Genomic DNA, 15,907 nt, shown 5'->3' with positions numbered 1-15,907 from the left:
CTTTCTTCCCATTGGTACCTTAATAAATAGATGGCTTTCTACCGCTATATTTTTCTTTTTTATCCTACTTGTCAGGGTTAGAACTATACTCCTTGAGAATAAGTTATTCAGCAGTGAATTTTCTCAGTATTACAGTTAATATCTTGGGACAGTGTTTACCACGCACACAATACAACAAAAAGTAATCATGGAGTAGAAGACCAATAGAATATATAAAAGGACATTTGCTGTTATAGTCGTAGAACTTTACTTTAAAATATCTCATCCAAAAATCTGCAGAAAATTTCCATATCCAATCAGTCGAATTGAAAGCCTGGCTCCTGTTTAACAGTTCCTTGTTTGGGGACCACCTTCTATTCTTTTGAAACACATGAGAGCATGGTTGTCATGAAAATGTAATGCTTCTCCTTGAAATGCTAATCCTTGTTGCCACTTTATCATCCCAATGAACCTGAACCCTCCAATGGGGAATTTTATTAAGATGATGGCATTCTTTGTGTGTTTAGAGAGATGATCTCTTCTGAAATAGATAAAACTCTAAATCATTCCCAAGCATCACAATACCTTTGCTATGAGTCAGGCAAAGACACATGTGGTCAAACAAATGCTGGAGTAAAAGCCAACAATCAGGATGATTGTTGCTTCTGCATGTAGATTGAGACTATACTAATAAATTAAATAAGCAGTACTTTCAAATGATTGTAACATAGGGGGATTCTTTTTAAACACTTACTTTTGGTGGTTTATTATAAGGAACAACTCAGGAACAGCCAAAATGGAAGAGATATATAGGGTATGTATGGGGGGAGGGAGAGGCATAGGACTTCGGAGCTCTCTCTGGGTCCATCACTCTCCCATCTTCGCGTGTTGACCAATCCAGAAGCCTTGGAAGATAAATGTAGCACTTTAAAAAAAATTACTATATACTTTATGTCTAGCTTGGCAACATTTTAAATCACTTTTTAAATCAGAATCTATCACTATCTTCCACATATCCACACTAGCCACAGTTTCAACCTACATATTATTCTAAGAGGCCATCAGTATAATCTCCAAGGACCTGAATTTGAGGGCCGTCTTTGTCCTAACAGAAAGTGCATGCCTCTCACCCTTTATCTTCTGAAATGTAACTTTTCATGTGGAGGTTCAACTCTAGGAAGTTATACTTTTCCCTCTATCTGTATTAGGAGTCATGCTGCGAACCCCGCACAAATTCCTATTACAGTCTTTACTACACTGAACGTGAAGTTATCTTTCTATCTGGGTATCACTTGAACAAGATCCCCTTAAAGCAGGGACCATCTGACTACGTCACCAGTACCTAGGACACCGCTTAGAATATATAAAGTGATTAGTGTCTTGTTGAACTTTTTACAAACAAATACTGGGCAAATTAGATTTTTGCCTCAGTAGGAAATTCCCCCATGCTCTTATTCCTAGTGCTCTGTATTGTGCTTCCAATAAAGCACTCAGTAGAAGTACTTCATATGTGCATAAAATTTATGCCAATAGAACAAATGAACTTGGGGAGTATAGGAAAGAGAGAGAAACTGTTTACTTAGTGCTGATGAGTTCTTCTAATAAAACACTTAATGAGCATTTAATCCCAGAGTGAGCATGAGATGGAAGACCTACATTTGTGATTCCTGTAGTTTGCCTCAGTTTGCATTTGCTTTCCAGAAAGTGAACATCTTGCTATACAGATTCTACTTTTTAAATATCTATTTATCAATCTATCATCTAATCTATCTGAGATAAAGACCAGCAAGAAACCTACCACAAAAGAAACAATGGTCTAATCCCATAGATAGGAAAAATTGCCTGACCATATGTAATGAAGAATGGTATTTTGATGCCAAATTTGTTATGTTTTTATGGACGATTTAAGGGATAATCAAGAGTACTGGAAATGCACAAACCTCCTCTATTTCTTCATAGTAATTAAGAACATGAACTTTCTGTATCAGATAGATCTGGAGCTGACAGTTGGTTCTGAAATCACAGATCAGAAGTTAAATTAAAAAAAAAAAGTTATGTAATGTCTTTAGGCTCTAGTTTTCCTATCTGCAAAATGAGATAATAATAGAAATCAGATGAGGAATTATTTACAGAGAATCAATCATTCTCCAAATCTTACTAAATATTCTACCATATGGTAGGCATAATAATGGCAATGCATTTAGCTAGTAGTAGTATTATTCTTATTTCTCATTGTTTTTGCTGTCCTGCTTTCCTGATGTGCTGCTCTTGAAACACACCACTCCATTCTTTCCCTGGTGATCACCTTTCTGTGAAGCCTCATTATCTCAGAATGACGTAATTTTCTCAAGTCTGCATTATGAATAAATGGAATATTCTGATAGTTGTGTTTAAATTCAAAGGGGGAACTTTGGCTTTTGTAGTTATTAAGCATTCTCAATATAAAGAAGTGATTAAATGTCATATGTATATACTCCATTTCATATTCTTCATAGTAAGAATTTTAAAAATTATTTTTAAAATAATTTCTTCCTAAAATTCAGCAAATAAATAAATGAACAAACACCTATCATTACATTTCTCAACTTTTGGCTAACTGGAATATGAACTACATTCATAATCACTTTGGAATTTGTACATTATTGATCTGTAGGAATCAACACAAGAAAAGCATAGCTCTGAAGTAGACTTAGAAGGAGAAAAATGTTATTTTTTATTTAAACCTTACATTAGTTATTTATGTAGTTCTTCACTATATTAGAATAAGCACATTAATTTATTTCTCATTTATGAAAGGTTAATATTTTTTTAACTTGAAATTTATCACTGGATGTAATAGTGTATAAAATGTGTTTGTAGATTAACTATATTTGAAAATTCTTAATTATAATTTTAAATTGAGTAAATGGTCATTAAGCTGGGTAATGGCCATTTACAGAGGAATTGGTGATTGATACACAGTCATATAAAGTTGCCATGTCCAATACTGCTCTAATAAGAGATTTATCTTGGATCTGTGTTTCTAAAATTAATGATTAATTCATTTAATTTAGCATAATACCTCATGGAGGACCTGTCCTCTCTTCTTATTTTTTTATTTTAGAGAGCAGCATTAGCAGAGGAAGAACTATTCAAGATTCAGTTTCCTGCAAATTCCCAGTAGCAATCATCTCTTATTTGCAATATTTCTAGTGCACATATTAGTTACTTTCCTATTCCAAAGACATTTTGACATATTGGCATTATCCCTTGCTGAACATGTGAAATTAACATAACATTTTTTTCATATCTTTTGGGGAAAGTTATCTTTCATCTAAAAGATCAGGCATTTAGTTGAATGACATTCTGCCTTATAGTCCAAAATGAACCCAATTTGAAGGTAAATTTCTTGCTTTATTTGTTAATAACAAGACAACTCATCCAGTTTATGGTCAAATTATTGAATTGGATTTGAATTATAGTTCTTCCAATTTATAACATCTCATTTGCAAGAATCACCACTTGTAAGGGTTTGTGACACATTTCCATTCACGCTTATCAATTGTGTCGATGTCCTAATAACACAAGGGAAAGGTAATGCCCAGGGTTGAGGTTTACATAAAGTCATACTGACCCAGGTGCTAATTAAAAATTAAAAATGTCTTCATTCCAACACCAGAGGTACTGAATATAAATCTTTGAATACAGAACAATTAAATCTACACGTTAATATTTTATAATATTTACTAATATTTAGATATTAGTATTTACTAATCATTTTGTTAGGCACAAAGACATAACTTGATAGTCAGTGAGCAGATCTCCATGTGGAGCAATATCCACCATCAAAGATGCTGAGCATGTAACTCAGTGACCATCTATACTGGGTAGTGTATTTTCAGTTGTGGATTATGGGCAATATATAAATTGGTTGAAAATATCATATATCTGGAGTAAAAGCTGTCTGAATCATTAAGGCCAAGTGTCCTGCTCAGGTCAAATAACAGAAACATTGGAAGTTGAGGAGAGTGATGCCTATTGTAGTAAGTTCAGGGAAAATAAATATTTGTAAAATAAACTAGCCACAGCTTCCCATAGACTGGGATAACCGCGTTTTGAAAAGTGAGGGGTACCGCAAAGGAAGCGTGGTTGTAATCAGGAGAACTTAGGACTTAGGCGGAATCTGCTCCCTGGTGTTAAGGAAGTTTAATGCAAACAACCAGGAAGTTGGAGAACCCAAAAGGAAACAGCCTTCACTCTGAGTCGTTTTCCTGCACAGCTCCCTCTCCCTTGCTTCAGTAAATGTGCACACAGTAAGCTCAAAATATTTGCTTTGAATCTCTGTGGAATCAGCCTCACCTGGGAATTTGTGCCACAGGCAAAATCTCAGATCACACCCCAGACTGATTCAAACCTGCAGATACGGGGGAGGGCATACCCTGCAGATGAACGTCATGCCCACAGGATTCACATTTCCATAAAAATCCAAGAGCCACAGTCCTGAAATTTTTTGTAGTTCAAATATAAGGGAACTAAACCTTCTTGTTTCACTTTCTTCCTAGCATGCCCTCCTAATCCTATTTTTCACTCTGGATCCCAATATCTTGTATAAAGCTTTCCTCAAGCACTAGGTTTCAGGAAATCCTCTCTCCTAGGACTATATATATTTTAATTAGATACTTCTACATTAATTTCTATTTATGCTTTTTAAAAAATATGATGTTTATGTAATGTGTTTCTTTAGCATTCAGCAGTAAGCTTCTCTTGCTTTTATTTATTTGTGGTAAGTACTTATTTATAGTAGAAATGTTCTAGATTTTTGGGACTATGCCCAAAGAGGACCCAAACATATAATTCTCTCTATAATAAACAAAAAGTTAGAAGTTTTCAAATATGAATGTGGAGGAGTAAGAGGAAAGTCTCATGCAATTGTGGGGATTGGGCCAGATTATCTATTCGGATTTTCTTCTGTGTGACTTCCCTTTCTTATGGGGAGCAAAAGGCTAAAACAAAAATTTTTCCAATTCATTTTTGGCTGGTGATCCAAGTTTGATTCAGGTTCCACATCAGATACAATCACTTGAGATCTGACATTTCAACTCAGATTACAGCTACTGAGCATGTGTTTTATCAATCCGGATTATAGTAAATACGGTGTGGTTTGGGAGCCAAACACTGTCTCTGAGGCTTGCTGATTTACAAAAATGGCTTCTTGATAGTAGAAAATGTGGCATGTGTAGGACCCTGAAGCGATCGTGGCAGCAGCCCTAATTGTGCACATGAGGTTTCCTAAGTGGAGCACAGAGATTCTGTTCTGGAACTAGTTACTGTAGCTAATTTAGCAGCTCAGACTCAGGCCATCTTATATTTATATGTATAACAATGGATGTCCCCTGATTTGAGAAGCAGCTTCCCTATCAGAAGCAGCTCCTTTGACAGCCTGGTTCTGTAGTAGAGATTTGAGAATAGATTCTGGAACCTCATCCTACTCCAAAGAGAATATACAGAATACATAGAACACATTAAAGGCTATTTTTAAATATAAATCAAGTAATAAGTTGAATAATGTATGACCCTGATAATAGGTCTCACCACTGTGATTTCTTTCTTTTTTACCTCTAGTTAATTTCTGCTTCTTTCTCCCCATGTTCATCCGTTGTCTTGCGTTTCAGAGAAAAGGTAAGATTAGACTGTACACTCAGCTATAGTAGTTTTCTTGAAATGCAAGGCCCTATTTCTTCTTCTTCTTTTTTTAATGTTTATATATATTTTTGAGACAGAGCATGAGCGGGGGAGGGACAGAGAGAGAGGGAGGGACAGAGTCCGAAGCAGGCTCCAGGCTCTGAGCCATCAGCACAGAGCCCAGTGCAGGGCTGGAACTCATCAACCGCGAGTTCCAGCCCTACATTGGAACCAAAGTCCAGGTCAGTCCAGCCCTGACCTGAACCAAAGTCGGACTCTTAACTGACTGAGCCACCCAGGCGCTCCTGCAATGTCCTATTTCTAATTTGCATTGTTTGATTTCTCTTCATTACAGTACAATGATGTTAATTCAAATCGAACTCATTTTCCATTTTATCCTCAAGTGCACACTCTCTTACATTTTTTCTTCTCCCAAAGCAAAAATCAGAACAAAACAAAACAAAATAACTTACTGCTAAACTTCTCTTTTTTCCTCATTTTCTTTTTTTTGGAAGTTAAATAATTTTTTAATTTATGTAAACAAAACAAAACAATTTACCCACTTCTACCACCCTTCACCATTCACCTGTTATAACTACCAATCTGTTTTCTGTATTTATGAGCTTGTTTGTTTTCTGTGTTTTGTTGTTTTTTTTTAATGTCCTACACATAAGAGAAATCATGTGGTGCTTTTCTCTGTCTGACTTAATTCACTTAGTATAATACATTTTATGACTTCAAGGTTCATCCATGTTGGACATGGCACAAATGGCAACATTTAAATCTTTTTCATAAATGAATAATATTCCATTGTGGTTTATTCTTTTATCCATTGATGGACATTTAGATTATTTACCTAATCTGGCTATTATAAATAATGCTGCGATAAACGTAGGGGCATATGTATCTTATTGAGTAAGTGTTTTTATTTTCTTTGGATAAATACCCAGAAGTGGAATGGTAGTTTAATTTTTTTTTTTAAGCATACTCCATACTGTTTACCATAGTGGTCGTACCAATTTACATTCCCTCCAACAGGGAATGAGGGTTCTCTTTTGTCTGCATCTTCACCAACACTTGTTGTTTCTTATCTTTTTGATAAGAGCCATTTTAACAGATGTCAGGTGACATCTTTTGAGTTTTGCTTTGCATTTCCTCAATGATTAATGATGTCGAACATCTTTTCATTTACATGTTGGCCTTCTGTAGGTCTTGAGAAAATTTTTAAATTCTTTATTCATGTTTTAGATCAGATTGGGGTGTTTTGTGATTACATTGTAGGAGTTTTTTTTTTTAAGTTCATTTATTTATTTCAAGACAGAATGAGTGTGTGCAAGTGGGGGAGGAGCAGAGAGAGTGGGAGAGGCAGAGAATCCCAAGCAGGCTCCATGCTGTCAGCACAGAGCTTGATGCAGGGCTTGAACTCATGAACCATGAGATCATGACCTGAGCTGAAATCAAGAGTCAGATGCTTAACTGAGTGAGCTACCCATGTGCCCCAATGTATGAGTTTTTTATATTTGGGGGGTATTACCCTCTTAGCACACATTATTTGCAATTATTTTCTCCCATTCTGTAGGCTGCCTTTTCATTTTGTCGGGGATTTCCTTTGCTGTGCAGAAGTCCTTAGTTTGATGCTGTCCACTTACTTGTTTTTGCTTCTGCTACTTTTGCTTTTGGTGACATATTCCAAAAAATTATCACCCAGGCCAATGTCAAGGAGCTTACTGCCTATGTTTTCTTCTAGAAGTTTTACAGTTTTAGTTCTCACATTCAAAATTTTAATCCATTGTTAGTTAATTTTTGTGTATGGTACACCATTCATCATACATGGTCCACTTTCATTCTTTTGCATATGGCTGTCCAAATTTTCCAGTGCTGTTTATCGAAGACACTGTCCTTTCCCCTTTGTCATATATTAACTGACTATATACGTGTAAGTTTATTTCTGGGCTCTCTATTCTATTCCATTGACCTATGTGTCTATGATAATACTATGCTATTTTAATTACAATAGTTTTGTAATATAGTTTGAAATCAGGATGTAACATTGTTCTTTCACAAGACTGCTTTTGGTATTTGGGATCTTTTGTAGTTCCCTTTAAATTTTAGAAGTGTCCATTCATTTCTTTTGTAATTTTTTACAGTTTATTTTTATTTACTTTTATTTTTTATTATTTTATTTTATTTTTATTTTTGAGAGAGACAGAGAGACAGAACATGAGCAAGTGAGGGGCAGAGAAAGAGGGAGACACAGAACTCAAAGCAGGCTCCAGGCTCTGTGCCATCAGTACAGAGCTGGATTGGGGCTCAAACTCACAAACTGTGAGATCATGACCTAAGCCAAAGTTAAACACTTAACCAACTGAGCCACCCAGGTGCCCTAGGATTGTTCATTCCAATTGTTGTGAAAAATACCATTGAAATTTTGATAGTAGTAGTAGTGTTAAATCTGTTTATAGCATTATGTTGTATGGACATTTTAACAATATTAATTCCATGAACATGGAATATCTTTCCACTTATTTGTGTGTGTCAGGTTTTTTCATCAATGTCTTAGAGTTTTCAGGGTATGGGTCTTTTACCTTCTTGGTTAAATTTATCCCTAGGTAGTTTATTTTCTTAGATTAATTATAAGTGAGATTGTTTTCTAAAATTATCTTTCTGATAGTTCATTATTAGTGTAAAGAGACACAACAGATTTTTGTGTATTAATTTTGTAAAATACACCATGTAAAAACCCACCATGTTTTTTTTTAATGTTTAATGTTTATTCATTTTTGAGAGACAGACAGACAGAGTGTAAGCAAAGGAGGCGCAGAGAGAGAGGGAGACACAGAATTCGCAGCAGGTTCCAGGCTCTGGCTGTCAGCACAGAGCCAAACAGGGGGTTCAAACTCACAAATTGCGAGATCATGACCTGAGCCAAAGTCAGATGCTTAATGGGCGGAGCCACCCAGGAGCCCCTAAAAGCCCACCATGTTTGTGTATATTTGTATCTTTAGCATTCAGCAGTGTGCTTGTCATATAATTGATAATTTGTAGAATTTTCTGGATTACAAAAATCTAGATGATCTAGAAGTCAAGTGATATGGTCAAAATAGCAAATTATCATAAAGGCAGAATTATAATGACAAATAACAAGGTCTACTGCAAATACTAACTCAATCAACATTATTAGCAAAATTATGTCATAATATTAATGATTATTTTGTTTTCATTTCCTGTGGTATAGTTAATTGTTCACAGGCACTTTAAGATGGCATATGAACTAATAGAAGAAATTAGACTAAATTTCAATTTTTTCATTTATTGAAATGAAAATGAAATTTCATTCATTTATTTTGCACATTCAAAGTAAAAAGGAAATTAAACTTTAAAATAAATAGATAAAACCATATGTGTCTAAAATGGAAATAACTTGCATTTAAATATGTGTGTGTGTGTGTGTGTGTGTATGTATGTGTGTGTTAAAATCTCTCTTCTGAAACTGCATATCCCCCTAGATTAAATTCTTTAGTAACTGAAAACTTGGAGATAGTATAACTTGTATATGTTACAATTTTACTTTAAATAGCATGTGAGCTTATGTACAGAATATTATAAAATGTCAAATTCCCTCAAGTATTTTTTTCTGAGGAAAGTAGTTATATTAAAGCAAAATAGTCATTTAAAAGGATCAACCTTTGGATTAAACATGACTTTTATTGTTGTTTTCTTTGTTTTTAGTCACTACAATAAATGACTATTTCTTTTTTAATAACATGCTTTAAGTGAAATGCAAGAAAAAGTATTATCTAAACACCAGGAAATATTCATTAGACTACAAAATGTACAATAAAGACATAGCTTTGAGCTATGGCTACACAGTCTATGGATGTGATTATTTGCAAATTCAGTCAGATAAATGTCAAATTAGTAGGCACTTTGTCAGGCCATGTTAAATCTAATCAGTTTGACCTCTTTTTACTCTATTTGGTTAGACAGCATTTTTACCTTAGTTCTAAAAAAATATTTACATGCAGAGGGTGAATTAAAAAAAAGTACCTAAGGACTCACATGAATACCATTCACTTATCTTACTTTTCCTGCATTCCGTTTTCATCTTTGATGGCTACTGCAATAATTATAAGTGTTTGCTGGGGCACCTCTTTTATTTACTATACAATTTTTTCTTCCTTCCCGGTCAAGTGTTATATAGGTTTATATAGATCTTTCTCACTTATTCTGCTGTTGATCCTTTGATATCCATTCATATATAAGAACGAGAATCATGTTTTTAATGCTAGAATCATCCCACGCAGACCTAATGTGGAGTACCTGGATCTGTACTCTTGTGAAGTATATCTTTTATTAAGAAGATGGGGAAATGCCATATACATGGGCAGCGTTTGACAACCAGCATGAGTTCAGCAGACGGAGAACTAGTCAGTGCACTACTTTCTTCCCAAATTCTAGAATAGAGAGTTTTATTCTTCCATCTTTATGCCGCAGTGGGAACCCCAGTTCTCCCTGGTTAGCTAAGTACCTTTAGTGTCATGTCTCTGGATTTTGCTTAGGAGTAAACACCGGGACGCTGGTAGCTCTTACCGGAATTATCAGAGGGTGGGGGAGGGACGGTGAGAGGTAGGAGAGGAAAGCCCTAAAGCAGCTGTTTCAGAGGCAGCTTCCCAGTGAACCTTCCTTTGTCCAGCCCCTATTTCACTCCATCATCCTGCACTGTGGACACCAAGACTGAAGTCTTTCTAAAGCTCATTCATTGGAGCCCCTTACCACCTGACTCTAGCCAGCATATCATTAATCTTGTTCTATTTTTTTTTAAATATATTATCAGGATTCTATCAACCTTTTGCCTTTTTAAGCATTGACATACATTCATCAGCCTTTCTTGTTCTTTCTGCTTCTGCTATGGGTTTATTTCATTTGTTCTCTTCCCATTTGCTCTTATAGCTTAAGAATTATGTTCAAATTTATAGTTTAAAATGACCTTTAATCTAGAATGATAGTAAGAAACTAAATGAGATCTAGAACTCCATGGAAAAATTCTTCCACATCTATAATCTATTATGCTATAACTAACTAACTAACCTAACAACAATATAATAATTTTCATATACAAAAACTTTGGTAAGTATGTATTCTCCAAAGTTGGGCTGAGTGATTTTCCTTCGTTCTCCAGGGTGCCTTTTTGCATGATTTTCATGTGATCATTATGCTGATAAAAATGCAAGTTTTTAAAGATCATGTAAAAAATATTCCCAGCTGCATCTTGGAGATACTCCCTTGAGCGTTCTATATTTACAACATATAAAATGTCTTAGTAGTAACACTGTCCTGCATGCATTTGGCACGCCAAAGGCTATTATGTTTCACATGCTCAGGGTTATTTAATTTGACAACATGCCAACTACTAAGTGGTAGGTAAAATATCTGACTTTTTTTTACAAATGAGGAAAGTGAGACTGGGCTTATTAAGGAATTGTATGTTGTCTTCAGTGGTAGGGGCTCTTCCATTCCACAGCTTTGGCAGCTACAAAGAGAAAAGGTTCTGAGACTGGAGGTGAATCTTGAAAGCTTTTAGAGCCAGGCTGCAGGGACAGAAGCAGAGCAATGGGAGCGTGGCTATGGCCAGCCGGCCGGCCAAGTCCCAGAAGGAGCAAATCTTCATCCAAGTTCACAACAATGTCATGCAGCTGATAACCCTGGCCTCAACAGACCATCCCACTCCAGGTATATTAAAACAGGGATTACAAACTTTGTGAGCAAGACAACAGACTGGAGAGATTGGCCATGCCCAACCCTGACTTCTCTGAACATAGGAACTGACACAGACAAAAAGACCAATCAAGAAACAAACTATATCAAACTATTCTGAACATACTGACTTTCAATTTATGTCCACATCCAGCACCCAACACTTTAGAAGCTTCCTGCCTTGCCTACATAGCCTATGCTTCTAAACGCCAAAGCACAAAACAGACAGAAAAGAGGTCTCTGACATGAGACCACCTGTCATATGCAGAAGATGATTTTCTCTTTTCTGCCACAGAACGTATGCAAGCTCAGCTGGGCAGTCTTCATGCACTCACTCTAGCAAACACCCAGTGATCACTTAAAAAGCACAACTTCAAATTTATAGTCTCATGATAGCTGACAGATCATGATTTTATTTTTAAATACGTATGGATTTCTGAAAATTAATTTACTTGGTTTATCTGAAATTAATCTAAAATTATCTAAAATATATTACCTGCCGTATATTTTGAAGTTAATCCATCTACATAATGCCTATAAGAATTTTATTAATTTTGACCCTGTTACAAGAACAGATTTCTTTCTAGCAGAAAATCTGCTTATACCTTTTAAAGCATGCATTTAATCATGTATTGCACTATTAGAATTTTATTATTTCATACTGAGAAAAAGATAATCATAAATTACACTGAAATATGGAACACAACTAAGCAATAAAAAGGAATGAACCACTGATATACACAGCAGCTTGGGTGGGTCTCAAGGGCTTTAGTGTCAGGGAAATAAAGCCAAAGCCAAAAGGTCACATAATATATAATATCATTTATATAATAGTATTTAAATGGCAAAACTAAGAGATGGAAAATGGATAAGTAATGGCCAGGGGTTAGGCATGGAGGAAGAGACTTAGCACAAGGGATCTTCATGGTGATAGTGGTGATTAATTTTTCACCTTGACTGTTTTTTGGGTTATAGGATAATCTGCAGGTGATCAAATGACATAGAATTTTATACACCTGTAGTACCAATGTCACTTTCCTGAATTATAATTATGTAATGTGTAACCACTGGAGGAAAATGGGGTTTTTTGTACTATCTTTACAATGTCCTGTGAATCTAGGGGCGCCTGGGTGGCTCAGTCGGTTAAGCAACTGACTTTGGCTCAGGTCATGATCTCACGGTGTGTGGATTCGAGCCCCGTATCCAGCTCTGTGCTGACAGCTCAGAGCCTGGAGCCCACTACAGATTCTGTGTCTCCCTCTCTCTCTGCCCTTCCCCTGCTCGCACTCTGTCTCTCTCTCAAATATAAGTAAACATTAAATAAAAACTTCCTGTGAATCTAAAATTACTCAAATAAAAGATATTTAAGAAATAAACCCCCCAAGACATTAGAAATAAATATTTAAATAGAAAGCAATGCATATGTGTAGAAAGAAAAGATTTGCTGGTATCTTGCTAGGTACAACTGCTACTCAGATAGCACAGCCACTGTTTAAACACACAGATTCTTGAGGCAGATCACTTACAAGCCTTATGATTTGAAGAAAATTACCTAACCTGTCTGTCTCAGTTTCCTCACCTATAATATTTACTTACTAATAGCACCTACCTGATAAGGTTGATATGAGGATTCCTTGTGCTTCAATTTGCAAGGTATTAAACAGTTTAAGAATATCATAAGGGGCTAGTAAGGGAAATGGAAGTACAGACAGTAGTAGTGTGACTATAAGGGCTTACGTAATTTGTACAATGAATATGTATTATCTGTTATAATGTAAATACTCTTCTAAATATCTGTACTTCTTCAAAGGTGTTAAAAAGAAAAAAAGCCCTGACCTCACCCTAGAGTTTAGATTCTAGAAGAAAAGGAAGAAAATAAAGTAATAGTTGATATAATGGCAACTAAAGGTAAAAAAATAAGAGGGAGTAAAAAAAAAAAAAAAACCAGTCCAAGGTTAGAGAGTTGGATGCAGCAGTCAGGGAGGTGTCCCCTAAGGAAGAGACATTTGGTTTGAGAAATGAATGAAATGAGGGTAAAATAACTGAGGCAGGAGTGTGTCCTAGGAAGAGCACGGAGTCCATCATGGCGTAAAAGAGGATGAAGTAATAAAAGAGAAGTGATCAGCATCAAGCCATCAAGGCTTTACAGGCCATGGTATAGACATTGGATTTTATTCTGAAATAAGAAGTCACTGAAGCATCTTGAGCAGGGAAATGAAATGACTTCATCTGAATTTTGAAAGAAACACACTGCATACTTTATCATCAACAGATTGTAAGGGCACAAGAGCAGAAGAAGGCAAATGCATTAGTTTTCTATTGCCACTGTAAAAGTTGCCCAAGCTTGGCATCCAAAAAGAAAAAAAAAAGAATTTTCTCACAGCTCTAGAGACCAGAAGTTCAAAATCAGTTTCGTGGGACTAATATCATGGGCTACCAGCATTCTTCGGCTTGTGATGCCTTCCCTCCCATCAATCTGAACGGTTGCTTCCACTGTCCTCTACTTCCTTTGAACTTCTTGCTTCTCTCTTATAAGAAAACTTGTGATTACATTCAAATTTCACCTGGGCAATTCAAGGTACTCTTCCCATCGCAAGATCCTTAATTCAATATCTGCAAAGTCTCTTTTGGCATACAAGGCATCATTTAGATGCTCTAGGAATTAGGGCATGGATATCTTTGGCAGTATTACTCAGATTATCAAAATACAGTTCTTTAAAAGAATTGCAGAAGTCCAAGTCAAATGTAAGTTGCTTTGGTGAGAAGAAAGTGAGGAGGGGTATATCTCAGAGAAATTATCTTTGGAATGTGGAGTAGATTTGTTGGTTGATTGGATACAGATGTTTGATGGAGAGTTTCAGAGGAATCAGTAAAATGCCAAAGTTGTTAACCTGCGCAACGGAATGAGTGTAGGTGCTATTGAAAGACAGGGGCCTAATAATCTCTTGAATTATCAGAATAATTTTAAAAATATTGACACAAATAGCGGTAGGGGAAACAAATCAGCAAGTTGATATAATCTTTGCCAGATAAGTAAAAGTGACTGAAGTCACAATTTGTACCTGCCCTAAGAAAAGACACCAGAATTAATGTGAAGTCATTGGTCCAAGATGATCTGGAGCATTTTGGGGGGAGAAAGCAGGGGCAGGTAAAAAACAACGGTCTAAAAGAGGCACTGAGAAGCATATAAGACGAAACTCAGCCTCTGCCTAGACCCACAGGAGGTAAAGAACAGCCATCACTTGGGAGGGATGTTGTAGGATCAGGGTTCTCAGTTGCAGGTTTCAATTAGAATAATAAAAGAAGAGATTGAATATTATGTTGAGGCCTCCCATGGCAAACAGAAGAAACCCCCCTATATCCATACACACACCCCTAAAATTTGTTTGAATGCCAAGACTAATTATATCACACATGAACCAAGAGGTTATGAAAGTTTATTGTGCATATGATGAGGACTTTCTGGACAGAGTAGAAAAGGCACCCAGGTCCTAAACAGTCTAAGTGAAGACAGAAGTGATGGCATTTGTACATCCTGTGCAGGGGTTGGCACGGGTGACAGCTCCCAAGCCTGGACTGAGGGTTGCATGGTGTGAGCTTCCAGGCTGGTGCCAACAGGAGTGTCCAGGCTTTCCTAGAGTTTTGTCAGATAGGGTTCAAACGGGGAAGGCAGGGGTGTCAGACCTATAACAGCAGTGGAACATTAACAGTGAAGTTAGAGTTTTATTACACTAAGGATATAGGGGATTTTGCTAATGACAGGACATGGGTTCCACAGGGCACAGAGGAACTTTTACTACCAAGGTCTGATTGGTGGCAGTTTGAGTCAATTTAGGAGATACATAGGCAGAGCCATAAAGATGAGAGTAACCTGGAAAGCCTGAGCTTCTTGTGGTAATTGTGGTACACTGGGAGGCAGAGCATTTTGACTCTAGTTCTAATTATGGCCTCCATTTGGGAATAATAATAATAATAATAATAATAATAATAATAATAGAAACAACACCTGCCATATACCAGTACTATAAAAATGCTTTCTTTTTCCAAATGTAATTTTCAATCCTAAACAGCTTACTGAAGTATATATTTTCCTCCTTTTAGAGCTGAAGAAATTTAGGATCAGAGAGATTATTTATCCACACTTTTATAGCTGGTAAATGTCAGCATTGGGAACCGAAATCAGGAGTGTGTGATTTTAGAGGCTATTCCTTTTCAATCAGGCCAGGCCGCTTTCTACATTCGGGAGTAGCTAAACTCTACCATATGATTTCACCTAGTAATTTCATTCACTTAGCAAAGAGGCGTCTGGGTTGAACAATTTGCTAATATTGATTTGAATCACCCAGGAAATTCTAGCCTGAAGAACTCAATATATTTTCAAAACGTTTCTTGTTGCTCTCTGACTGGTGCCAAAATATCCGAATTAAAAGTAAAAAACGCAATCACAATCCATCATCTACAGATAGTCTTGTGTCATGTAGCTACTGACTTTGACAACTGCCAGATCTACTCT

At 36.2% G+C, this 15,907-nt stretch overlaps 1 long non-coding RNA gene across 1 annotated transcript in view; it reads right to left on the bottom strand.

Moving 5' to 3' along the window:
* Nucleotides 1-747: 747 nt before the first annotated feature.
* Nucleotides 748-15,907, bottom strand: part of LOC115286520 — a 74,667-nt gene continuing 59,507 nt past the window's right edge. The window contains exons 4-5 of the long non-coding RNA XR_003906106.1: nt 1,920-1,992; nt 748-884 (exon numbers count right to left, since the gene is read on the bottom strand). This is a non-coding gene — a long non-coding RNA (uncharacterized LOC115286520). The remainder of the gene's footprint in view (nt 885-1,919; nt 1,993-15,907) is intronic.

The sequence above is a fragment of the Suricata suricatta genome, chromosome 3 (genome assembly GCF_006229205.1).
Source record: "Suricata suricatta isolate VVHF042 chromosome 3, meerkat_22Aug2017_6uvM2_HiC, whole genome shotgun sequence".
NCBI classification, from domain to species: Eukaryota; Metazoa; Chordata; class Mammalia; order Carnivora; family Herpestidae; genus Suricata; species Suricata suricatta.
This window is presented reverse-complemented; position numbering and strand designations above follow the sequence as displayed.